Raw genomic sequence first — 11,668 nt, 5'->3', positions numbered from 1 at the left:
ACCTATTGGTACATTCCCCACATAATACGGTGACAGTACCTAAAAGGTACCCAGAGCAGAAGCAGGCTATGATCAATAAACAGGTATTCTGCAGCCCGTCGGGATCATACATATCTAGGCACAGACTCCTGAGGAGAAATGTTTTCTGCTCAATCTCTTGGGTTTACCTTCAATCTGGGAGGTGAAAGAAAAAGAGCAAAAGAGAAAAGGAGAAAGGGAGAAAAAGGAGAAAAGGAAGAAAAAGAAAAAGCTATCCGTCCAGACATTTAGAGCAAACATCCAAGAAGAATGTAACTCCTGAAGGCACCAATAAAAATGTCCATTTCTAAAACTCCAGATTCATAAACAGATACAGACCAGATATGAAAAGGTCAGCAATGCTCTGTGGGGAGTATTGTTAAAGCATGTGGAGACAGACAGCATTTCCTGGCTGCCATTTCCAGTTTTATTATTGAATTACTTGCTTTAGAGCTACAGCCATTAGCAAAAAGAGATTAAGAAATGCCTATTTGACTCAGAAGTGGTGTGGTCTGGCATGAGAGCTGGGAACTGTGACTGCTAAGAACTGCGCTTCATTCTTAATGACTCATTACAAGAGCTTGGGAAGGGCATGGAAACCAGCACATTTTAATTTATCATTTGACTTTGGGTAACCAACATGAGACATCTAAGCCCCAAATACTCTTATACAAAATTCTACTGGACAAAGATGAGACAGTGGTACTCAGTATCTCCCAATATCAAACTCTGACTACCTCAACTTGTGCATTCAAACTCTCTTTGGAGTTTGTTCTTTGCTTTCCCATATTGCCTCCTGCTAAGTATGTGTTACAGGATGTCTCTATCTGGGAAAAAAAATCCTGTGTCTTGTTTTAATTCATTAGCGACTGTGAGGCATCTACTGACCCTCCAATTCCAAAGGAAATTATTTCAATTCACGGGTTGCATCTTTTCCATTCTATCATTTCAGAGTGAACAAAACACTTGAATCAGAGGATTTTATAAAGAGGACCATATCTTCAACTGGAAGTTACTCTCTTAGCCTTGAGTTTCAATAAAGACATCAATAAATTATCAATATTACTACAGTACTTTTGTTCTCGATCACCAGCTACAACCCTTCTACCTCAACCAATCACRAACAACCATCAGGTGTATTCTAAGTCTCCATATGATCCGTGTTTCCATCATTCCTAAAGCATCCAGTCATGGACAGCTGACAGCTGTCCTTTTACCTTTGTGTGTGACAACACAAAGGTAAAAGGAACGGAAACAGTTCAATAAGAATTGATGCATGAACAAAGAAACAGCAATCAGAACACAGACTCAGGATCTAGGACAAGCTGCATGTGTAGATTTCAATTGTGTGCAACTGTAGATTTCAAATGTGTGCAAAGAGCCCCAGGGGAGGCAGAAGGAGGCTGCAGTGGCACACCTGACGTGTGCCTTCCCACAGGGGCTATTAAGGAGCACTGGTAGGTGAGCAGTAACCTCAGCTCCCCAGAGCTGTTCCCACATTTCCRCAAGGGTTTTCCTTCTCATATGGCACAATATGTCCGCCTCTCTTGTTCACATCTTTTTTTTCTGTTCCTTTCCAGGTATGCAAACCATACCCTGCTTTATATCTGCTTTTTCTTCAATTTATACTCTGATATAAATGCGAAGAGAAATGCTGAGAGTCAAAGCACAGGGCATATTAAAGGCACTAACTCTCACATCACCCACAGACATAAAATTTCAGCACACTAAAACAGCTAGTTCTAGGTGTACTTAATTCTAGAAAAAGTAAAAAGGATGACAGGGAAAATATGTCTCTTTATATGTTATATAACTGTATTTTTTTCTTCCACAATCAGAGTATGAGAAAAAAACTGCAGTATCATCCTGTTTCTCTCTCTCATCACATAGGAGCAAGATCAAGAATTTCAGTCTTCAGAAGCACTAAGAGGGCTGAGTTCCACACCTGAAATGGAGCAAAAGCACGATCCAAACAAACAATCTAGAGGATTCAGAATAAGGAAAAATACACCCACTGAGATGATGGTTTCCAAGCTACCTTCTGYAGCCTTTTTATCAAGAACCTCATCTCCACAGATGTTACTCCTTCCTAAAGACTTATGATACTCCTCTTCAACRTCAATTCATAAGACCAGATAACAGTTTCTTGGTGGGTATCTGCTTATGACTTGCAAAGGTCAGCGAGTGGCATGGGACTGGCACACAAAGCACTCCCAACACGTGGGTATTGGGAAGTGATAATAGTCTGAGACCTCTCTGCACAATGTGCGTCTGACCGAGGGAAGCTGCAACAGTTTGCTCACACAAACAACGATCCAGTCTGGCTGGATCGTTAGCTCAAGATCTGAAAAGGCTACAGATGAAAGTGGAACTTTGGAGTCCCAGAAATTTCTATTTCAATACCACAAATTTCTGTATGAAAGTAATGGAGGGGGAAAAAAAAAAAAAAAAAAAGANAAAAAAAAAAAAAAAAAAAAGAGAAGTCTTTGTGTTAAACTAGGTTTTTCATCAGTCTCCAGTCATGCTGAGGTTGTGAGTTCCAGCCTTTCTAGCTGTTCAGGGAAGCATTTGCATGTAGATGCTCTCACCCCTGCTCCAACAAGAGACTCTTAATTGCAGTGTATGTAGGTGATAGAGCCTCTTCTATACCCTTGCCTGCCTCTGACTCTATTCCAGCCCTCTTCTGTCAAAACCGCTGCCACTGCCTATAGCAGCTCAGACATTCTCCAAGCAGCACTGAAACAAAAGGGCCATAATAATGCCAGAGAACTGCACTGCTGACAGCAGAACTGCGAATATGTCTACATTTCAGGAGGAGTGTGCCAGCAGCTCACAGAGATCCTACCAGAACTAGCCTGAAACCACTTTGGGCACTGACAGAGGTGTTGCTACAGCAACACAGACCTTCCTGTGAGGCAGCTACATGAGTGTGTCCTCAGGATCCAAGATTCCTGCTGAGCTCTGGGCTACTGAGGCTACACCAGAGTGTTTTTGGATCACATAATAATTTAGGTGGCAAGTAGCCTCTGGAGGTTCAACCCCTTGCTCAAGGCATGRCCAGCTCTGAAGGTACATTAGGCTGGGAAGAGTCTTTTCCCCAGCTAACATTTTATACAATAGTGGGCAGATGATGTTACAGTGTTGCAGGATATGAGCTTCTCACCATACAACAGCTCTGCAGGACTGCTGTGGAGACCAGAAGCTGCCTCAGCATTGAAGTCGTCCTCTCTGGTGCCAGCAGTGCAGCAACTATCAGGCAACTGTGCATCATTTTATGCTGCAAACTTCTTACTTGTAACCAGTAGKTCAAGACATTGTTCTTTGGAATGAAAGTTGATTCTGCAGAAGTCTAGTCCATTCCTTCTACTCACTCTGTCAGGAGGATTTTTCAAGCCATGCTTTAGAATGGTGAGAAATATTCATGGTGGGCAGCAGCAGCCATTTCTTAAGAGTTAATCTCTGTAATTACCTTTGTTGATCTAGCCATAAGGAACAAGTGGTATGGAACATATTCTACATACCCATAGGGAGCGTGTTAGATTAACAGGATTATCTGCTGCTGCTGGTAACACTGCTTTGTGTTTATTCAGCACTTCTCTGAAGGACAGTGGGTGCTTTTTACAGGTGGTTAAATATTTGTTATCCTGACAGGGAAATTTAAGTGTAAAGAGATTAAGTAATATAGCCAGGTCCACACAATGAACCAGGCCCAGTATTCCTCTCCTTGTGCTCCATCACATTTCCTGAGATACAAATTCATAACAATTACTGCACATCCTGGTTGACTATATTAGTGGTCTGCATATATAGAACAAGTTGCATTGCTGATTAAGCTACCATTTTCACTACTCAATTTTGTTGCTTTTGAAAGAGTCTRCAAAACAGATTTGGAGAACATATATATGTATGTTAAGATAGTAAACCCAGGAGAATGATCATCCTTTCCYTTGGGGTGTACCATGTCTAGAACAGTGTGCTAAGCAACAATCAAGTGAAAGCATTCTGATACATTTGTGATTTAGCTGATGTCTTTTATAGTTTATGTTTGTAAAGGATTATTTTTCAGTTTTTGTGTAAAAACAGTAGATATGTTTATTCTAATAAAATAATGAACTTTAAGAATAAAGTCTTTACTTTCTTTTTCCTTCTCAGAAGAGCATGTATGGCCACAACAGATGCCTGCGACCCTTGTCTTTAGAGATCATTCTTCTAATATGCATAAGGCCATCTTTATCACTGAAAACTGGTGAAAGTTAAATATACACTTATTGCTTATTAGCTCAGTGCTTCATATTAATATTCATTTGAAGTATCTTTCACTTAAGAAAAATATGTTTCAAGACCTACTTAAATTGAACAATAATGACTAAATCAAAGTGCAAGGAAATATTTCATCCCACCTTGTACTCGTATCAAGGTCAACATTTACTCTGAAAGTTAAAGGGTTGAGTTTAAGTCAATAATCAAGGACCTTGACAGTAAATGGAGAGAAACAGTCACCTCTACGGGACAACTTGTCCCACTTATTTTAGATGCTTATTTTAGTATGAATCTCCTTCTGGAGGTGCTTGTCTTCGTTCCCTACAGAGTAATCCTAGACAACTAGCTGCTTGCTGGTAGATGAAATTCATTAAATGTCTTCTCTTTGTAATGGCAACTTGTGACCTATATGTTTTAACAAAGTAAGACACATCGCATGCCTATTGCAATCAGATGTGTAACTACYGATCATCTCAGTTTTGCATGACAGGAAAGGTAACATCCAACATGCAGTCATACTCTCTAAAATTCAGAGTCCTACAATGATCTGCTTATTTTTTCCCTAAYACTTCATTTATAAAAATACCCTTCAACTTTATCAATTATCTTCAATCACTTAAAATATTTTCCTACTGAGAGAAATACWTCTCAGGTTGTCCCAAGGCAGGCATGCAAGTTTTAGGCTTCCCCTCACTCTTTAACTGCTCAAGCTTGTGGCACAACAGAGGACAACCTGGAGTAACTTGAAGGTGTCTCTAATGTGCTCATTAGAAAACTAGTGCTGTAAATTTTATGCTTCTGTGATGTTTGGTGCATAGGAAATAAGAGTAAGAAGCCCTAGAAATCTATGTCCTCTACAAAACTATGCTTCTTCTACAAAATCTATGCTTCTCCTACAAAGAAGGAAATATGGGAAATGTAGTTTCCTTTTTTTTTTTTTTTTTGAGACTTGCAGTTATATAATTGTGATATTAAGTGTGTTAGATACGAGAAAGAGAGTCTCTTCATGTTCTTTTCAAGACACACGACAGACAAGATAGTTTGCATTCCCTTTTTCAGTAAAAGACTGTCTTAGCACAGGATCAGTGGGTAACACTGGAATCAGGATTTTGCTTTAAAACTGCTGTTCTGATTTCCGACATAAAWCTCTACTGCCAAAATCTAGAGTTCAGAGGACAGCTGCTAACCTTTGGCAGTTGTGAAGAGGGAAATTCAGGCAAAAGACACTGTTAGTTTAGCTGGCACATAATTCAGTAGGAGAGCTCAACACAGAAGTGTAGGAAATTACTCACCTGTCTTCTATGGATAAATACCAGGAAGCATATCTTAGGACTGTCCATTCTTCCCCTTGCTGGGCTGATGGGAAAGAGAAAGAAGCCTCAAAAAGTGGCAACAGAGATGAAACTGAAAGAATTGCAACAATTTGTTTCTAACTAGAATCTGTATCTACTCTTTAAAATGCTACTGTTGCTTCTTACTCTCCCCAGCTAATCTGCTGAGAAATCCCAATACCTACTTCTCTTTTTGGATTGAAAGTACAGGAAAGGTGGAAGCTAGTTTGAAGGCACAGGAGTGTCAGCTACTTTGATTTTGCTTTGAGTATATTTTACTCAAAATCCCTACTCTTGCTTACATATTCTATCTTGCATTGTCCCCATTTCTGAATTGGATGACTCATTTAATCCCAATTTAATATTAATCATCTTCTGGGAAAAAAAATCTTAGCAGCTTCTTCACAGTCATATTTTTTACATGTCTTGCATCAGAGAGCACCCACTCTTATTAAAGTTTAAAAGGAAAAGGAAATTTGAGGATTAAAATAATATTTAATTAGTAGCTAGAATACTCATCATCTTTCAGGTGCACAACACAAAGCAATTCATAATGATTATACTTATCCCCATCTTACAGAGAAATTAGGTGAATTAAATTACATCCCTAATGACACACTTGGTGTTAAATTCCAGATCTGTTTCCCAGTTCTGTGCTATACCAACTAGGTCACATTTTAGGAACATACAATTTTAAAATATTCCTGATTYTTCTATATTCAGCAATATCTATGATTTTAAGTGTTTTTAGTGATACCAAAGCTAAAAGCACTACCTTAGCTCCATCAACATTGTATGCAGAAATGCAGAATGAAACTAGAGGAAAAAAAATTCATATCTGACTCGACATTAAAAGATTGCTTATTTCCCCTACCAGAGTCTGAGTTACTGTGCTAGTGTGTAAAACACACAGTGTTTTCCACTAACTGCCTATTGTTCCAATTCAAGGGATAGGTAATAAGAGGTAGGACAAAAGAAACAGAATCAGGAGGCCAACATTATCTCTGGGAGCAGAAGGATTTTCAGTGCACAGCGTAAGACTCAAGTGCAAAAAAACTACCCGAGTGTCTATTCACATCCGAGTCAAAAGGTTGAACCTTTTTTTTTTTCTTTTTTTTTTCTTTTTTTTCTTTTTTTTTTTTTTTTTTTTTAGTATAAACACATTGGAGAACAACAAAAGTTCTTTTCCAATTGTACACATCTGTAATCCACAATATTCACTACTTCTCCATGCGTTCACTGCTTTGTCAAAAATGTTAGATCAAATTATGAAGGCWGAAAATGTTACCAAGAACTTCAAATACTTCCAACAGAATATAGAAGAAACAAACATACAAAAAACCACCCTACAGTGCTGCAAATTTTGTCAAAATTATCCTAGAAGGTATGTAGCAGACAAATTCAAAAATAAGAAAATTTCTATCAAACAGAAGAGGATTCACTGGCTTGATATCTGGCTATACAAGCCCGTGAGCMAGAGTTGCAGGAACTTCCTGTCAACTCTTGTAGAGAAACGAATCAGTTCTCTCCAAGAGAAGAAGCTCAATCACTAGACAAATTTGTTTAAAACTAAAGCAGACATCCGGAAGCCTTTCGTAATACAGCTTAAGCACCTCTCTGGCTCGGGAATGGAATGAAATAATGGCTACCTGGCCTTTGCCAAATCCAGGTTATGTTATTTTAATGATTAAGGAGGCTCGACATTATAGAGTCACACAACACGAAGAACACAACATGCTTTCAGTTTACCCTGAGGCTTTTGGAGATAAAGCTAATTAACAAGGAACATTTTTCCTCAGATTGCTAAATAAAGTTGTTTAAAATTTACTGAATAGCTTTACTCTGCCCTCTGTGGCTCTTTTCACATGGGTGCCACTATTAATAAGGTACTACTGTGCTGGTGGTCCCTGAGACTTGATTCAACTTTATGCATCAAGATAATATGGATTTGCTCTCTTTAAGAATGTTGTCATTAACGCTTTGAATTATTATTTGCAAGAAAGGAGCTTTTTTTTTTCTTTTATTCCAAAATAGGCCTTCTCCATCTGGAAAAGGCAAAGAAAAACGAAATCATTTTGTATTTACTAACTATATTTGATATTGAAGATTTGTCCATGATTATTCTTTAAGGGTTTACCTTAACTTTACCATTAATCTGCAAATTTCAATATCTAACCCCAACCCCTAGACAAAAAATTAACATCCAGTTAAATAATTAAATTGTTAAATGTTAATAGTCAATTATCACTTAACACCCTACCCTGACATTATTGTAAAACTTCTCTCAGAAATTCCTGTTTCTACAGTTAGATGATATCAACTCTAAGTCTTATTAATTGACAGCTAGGAAAGGAAAAGTCCCCTGCAGAAGAGCCCAGCATAATCATTTGCTCAAAGTTATCAGAGAACGTGTCTTCCAAGAAGAGCGTGCCTTGATATTTAATGTTAGCTATCTGCCCTACTTTTAATAATAAAAAAATCCCCTTCTTGCAAACTGCCTGCCTGATTGRTGATATCAACTATTTTATGACAGTAAGAACCCAGTTTTCAGACACGAAGACTTGAATAGCACCTCTGCATTTTATATATGGAGAAATAGGCTTAAATTCATGAAYGTGGATTTTTTTAGCCACTTATAACTTTAAGTTATAAAAAAGGCATATTGAAAAGTTTCAYTGCATGTAGTGTTAAAACAAATCTCTCTGCATCTAAAGACTCTTAGGTTTTTTTTGTTTTGTTTTGTTTTTAACTAGAAATATTAAGAACAACATGAGAAATGTTTTTGTCACTTACTAAATGRTAATTAAAATGAAGGATTTATTCAGGTACATTCTACAGTTACTTTGAAGAACACCTGCTTACAGAGATTACCTCTTTTACAAGTAGGAGCTAAAGGCTTACTTATTAGCATTTCATCCTAGTCAGTAAAGCTGGCTATAAAAAWTATGTACAAGATTCCTTGCAGGCAGTAGAACAGGTTGAAATATGCTGCCTTGTAGTTTAATCGCAATTCCATGTATTTACAGAACAGTTTGTTTTGCAGGGAGCTTTAATAGCATTTTGTTCTTGAGCTGCAAAGAAAGAATAATGTGATCAAAACACTAAGTTAGAAAATTATCTGTGAAGAAGATATTTGAAGGTAGGAGAGTAAAGCCATAKGCATTAAAAAGGGATATTAAATATCATGTGTGTATCCAGGGGTATATATACACTTACATATAACCTATATTTTATATATATATATATGTGTGGGTATGTGCAGCACAACCATATAGTAGATTTGTATGTGTATAGTCCAGAGCGAGGTACTCMTATCTATGTCATTACCTTAGAGTTAGCTTGTCCGAAAGCTATTTCTGAACACAACAATATTTCTTCCTATTGACACAAAGTGAGTACGTGTGAACTAAGGCGCCCACACGCACAGAAAAACACATAATTTTCCTGGCAGACATAAGCTCCTGTGGATGCTATTTTGAGTGGTGATGAAAATACACAGGCAGAAAAAAAAAAAAGGAAAAAAAAAAAAAAAAAAAAAAAATCTCCACCTAAGTGTAAGGTTAAAATTCTGGCCAGGTGGATTGGAATTATATTTCCTGTAAAGTTATACAACTAATTCATAAATGTGTAAATCCACAGCTTAATGCTATGATTCTTTGACTTCTTGAGACAGGACTTCCCTGGTTAACTCATTTTTTAGCTTCTTAAGGAGCTAAATAATTATCTTCCTTTGAAAAGCAAATCAAAAAAAGATCAACTGGCTTCAACTTCCCATCCTTGGCCTCAAATTCCTCCTTAATAAATTGAAAGCTGCTGTTTATACATTGAATACTTTTTTTTTTTGTCCAGATTCTCCTCAAATAGCACTTTACCTGCATTGTCATCATCTTTTCTGACCTTTGCTAATGTATTTTATTTCATTTACATTCATGTTGCTGCTTCAAAGATCACTTTTGCTGCCCAGCACTTTGATCATTTAATTTTTTCTTTGCATCCTGCTATTGCCTCTTTTACCTATCATTTCAAATATGAGTCTATTTTCATTTTCAAGGTTATTCATGGACTACATTACCCCTGGCCACCATCCCATACTTGATCTTCTAACGCTTAACCCCATTTTCTCAGACTCTGAGGTTTCATATCTATCCAAAAAATGAGTCAATTCCCAAACATCACCCCTTAATCAGATTTCATGGTACTCTTTGTGTGGGAAAGTTGGTCATTCATAAAAGACTCTCTGCTATTTTTCAAATCCACCTTCACAACTTAAAACTTTAATTACAGTACATATTTTTTTTTTYACTCTTAGCCAGTGCTATCACCAGTATTATCTCCTGCACTACTATTATTTCCTTKCTGCCTAACACACCTGTTTCTTTATGTATTAACCAACTGTCCTTTGAGACAAACTGCTTTGTAAGCATAAAATGAAAGGACTTTGAATCAGGAGGTGTAGTATATCTACATTGTACAACAATGTATATAATACATTGTATATAAAATGTGGTGCAGCAACTGTTACATTAGTAATTCCTACAATGAAATAATTTAAAAGGTAATTTATACAAAATACATCTTAATTTCAGCTTTGTATTTCCACCATATCTGCTAGAATTTTACATTTGTTCTTACATTGGAGAAGAAAACTTACGAGTTTTTCCATTCAGTGCTTTCTAATAAGTATCTCTCAGGGCTTCGTGTAGCTGATGATCTACTAGACTATTTTCTATTATCTATACAACTACACTCTTTTTTTCTCTTCTTCTCCTGTTGAAAATACTATATGATACTTGGAAGGCATCAGAAGATGGCCCTCAGAGCAGGGCTGAGCTGCTGCCACCGATAAAAGGGGATTTCTGGACCTCAGAGCTCTTCAGTGATGAGCCGAGCCCTAGGAGAGCTGTCAAAAGAAGACCCACAGTTTACAGTAAACCAGATGACTCATTAACTTGAGTACTTTCCCTCTTTTTAATCTCTTTCCTCCCACAGAAAATCTAGTGGTAGGAGGTATGTATTTGGGTCTTGCAGGGTTGCTGCAGGATAGTTCACTGCTGATTTCTCCACAAAAGGACAGAAGAGATAAACTACATTGGCCACAGTGTTACATAAGAACAACATTCAGGTCTTGGAGGAAGAAAATGGAGGAAGGTCATGTGGCAGAAGCCCCTTGCCAGAAGATATAATGATAAAGAAACCTTCARCTACGACCAGAACTTCTCCCAAGCCTCGTGTATTCCTAACATACATCCAGGACACATCACTGGATCCCCTTGCGACGTCTCCGGCCGCAGGAGCTGCGTGTTGCTGCCTCCCCTCAGCCTCCAACGCCACCAGACAAGATGGCGGCCCCGCAGACACTTCCGCCTCGTCGTCCTCGGCACCCMCAGTGCGCACGCGCAGAGCGGGCCCCGAGCAGGTGTCCGGCGCGGCGGCGAGTGCGCACGCGCAGAAGGCGGCCCGCAGCGCCCCCGCAGGTGCATCTCGCCGCCGCGCGCCTGCGCAGAAGCGCCCGCAGGTGCCCCCTCCCCCTGTGCTATATCTGAGTACGCCGCGAACCGCACGTATAAGTGGCCGCCTCACACCTCCTGCCTCCGTCGGATCCTTCCGCCGGCCCCATAGACAGCTCATCTATCTTAGGTCTGGGCACTAGAGGAGGAAGTGCAAACTTAACGGCACGCTGTACCCTATAGAATGTTTACTGCTCCCTTAGACTCCCTCCTTGAGGTCTTCGCGGCGGATTGGGAGAGGGACTTTTTCTCAGCGGCGCTCTGCGGAAGGATACTTCTTGTGAGCCGACATCTGCCGAGCGAGAGCTTAGGGGCGGGATTTAGAGCGCGGGCCCCGCCCCTGTAGCCAATCGCAGCGGTAGGCTTACCGTGTGCCCCGCCTTGCCGCCCAGAGGGAGCCAATAGGAGGCGCGGCGGGGGCGGGGCGCGCGGGGGGGTGTGTGCGCGTGAGGCGGCGCGGCCGCGGTAGCAGCGGGCTGCGCGGCGCGGCCGGTGCCGAGGGGAGCTGCGGAGCCGCGGCCCGCGCGCGGGCGAGGGAGCGCAGCGCAGCGC

At 39.7% G+C, this 11,668-nt stretch overlaps 1 long non-coding RNA gene across 1 annotated transcript; it reads right to left on the bottom strand.

Annotated features, from left to right (window-relative positions):
• Positions 1-1,870: 1,870 nt before the first annotated feature.
• LOC112943006 lies at positions 1,871-10,500 on the bottom strand. Its single transcript, XR_003248508.1, has 3 exons — positions 10,261-10,500; positions 5,571-5,634; positions 1,871-1,963 (listed from the first exon to the last, which is right to left on the bottom strand). It is a non-coding gene; the product is annotated as an uncharacterized LOC112943006 (long non-coding RNA).
• Between the last annotated feature and the right edge of the window lie 1,168 nt (positions 10,501-11,668).

The sequence above is a fragment of the Nothoprocta perdicaria genome, unplaced genomic scaffold, assembly GCF_003342845.1.
Source record: "Nothoprocta perdicaria isolate Ctin4 unplaced genomic scaffold, notPer1 scaffold_14, whole genome shotgun sequence".
NCBI lineage: Eukaryota > Metazoa > Chordata > Aves > Tinamiformes > Tinamidae > Nothoprocta > Nothoprocta perdicaria.
This window is presented reverse-complemented; position numbering and strand designations above follow the sequence as displayed.